Genomic DNA, 1,604 nt, shown 5'->3' with positions numbered 1-1,604 from the left:
AAAAAAAATTCATATCTTACACCTAATTCATTGATCCATGATTGTATTTTTTTGAAATGGAGAGTAATTTTTTTGTAATTATTGGAGTAAAGAAGAATAACATATAAAAGATTGAGATTTGTGGAAGAGCAATTAATTTCTTTTATCATGTTAAATGTTTTTTATGGTAAATTTCATCAAGTAATATGTTTTGACATGTTTGTTAGCAAATGTTCTTCATTTCTACATGTATTATGTCTTTTTCATGTGTTCGTTATCAACTAATTTGAGGCATATAATGCACCTTATGCATTTAAATTAATAAATAATATGTTGTAAAACTAAATCTCGAAAAAGAAGGTGCGAAGACAACAAAAACAAATACTATTAAATTTGAATGGTTGAAAGAATTAGGTGGAGGAATTAAAGCCAATTAAAATGATAAGAAAGAAAGAAGGAAAGAGGATGTGCATACAACATACCTATGGTGGCTTAAGTTTCAAATGAGGTCTTCCGTTTTGCAAAGCATTTTTTCTTAAAGCTGGGACAGAAAATAGATCAATGAAAAGAAATAGGGATATGTCACGAAAAACACACATGTTTCATATATGAAGCTTAATCATTTTATTATCGTACCTAAATCTCTATAAATATTTCTAGAATTGGTAGACACATTAATCTTACATTTTAAATGAGATATTATGCCGTAAAAACCGTATAAGTAGATCATACAATGCCGCCTTCAGTTACAAAGCTTACATAAGATTGAAAGAAAAGGCGAAAACAGATCAAGTAAACTATATTTTCATTCATACCATTTGAGCTCTGTATTCATACCTTTTGAGATAAATATTAATATTTACACATAATAAATAAGAGTATTAATTAAACTATACTAAGAAAAGCTAATAAAGATATTGTCCTTTCTGTTGTAGCATTTTCAAACTCATTGATAAAGTCATTATTTTTTTTAAAAAAAATATTGCTTTAAACTACAAAGCTCTGCATAACATGATTTTGAAATGCCAGGTCGATTGCAAAACATAAGATTTCTCATGTCTTTTTTAGTCTCAAAACTTCTGGCCTAAACTAAATTGCTAAGAGAGGATTACTCCAATTTGTAACAATGCACTAATTTAAGAAAGTCAGAGGTCTTATATCATTTAGTGATTTTAGCATGCAACAAGGAAAGGCATGATCCATACAAGCTTATTATGACTTTCTAAGTCAAAATACTATAAAATTTATTCAATTTGAATATTGCTTTCAACTGGACTAGAACAATATTGAGCATAATATATTACATATTTGAATCAAAATCTAGGTGCCCAAAAAATGAAGTTCAATTTTAATTTGGGGTTATCAAATTTTGAGTAGTTTCCTTCTTTTATATACTCGAGTGAATGGAGTGACTTTCTTCTTTTATATATTCAAGAATTTCACTAGGTGTATTCACTACAACAAAAATAACTTTTAGTGGCAATAAATATTGACATTAATAAAGAGTGCTAAAGTATTTACCGGCATTAGTTAAGTGCTATTAGAACCAATGTTAAAGGCTTTAGGGACATATACAAAGAGTGCTAATTGCCGCTAAAAATACATATTTAATGACAATTAAAAAT

Source organism: Solanum tuberosum, unplaced genomic scaffold (genome assembly GCF_000226075.1).
Source record: "Solanum tuberosum cultivar DM 1-3 516 R44 unplaced genomic scaffold, SolTub_3.0 scf00453, whole genome shotgun sequence".
NCBI classification, from domain to species: Eukaryota; Viridiplantae; Streptophyta; class Magnoliopsida; order Solanales; family Solanaceae; genus Solanum; species Solanum tuberosum.
The sequence above is the reverse complement of the archived record's forward strand: the minus strand, read 5'-3'. Positions refer to the sequence as shown.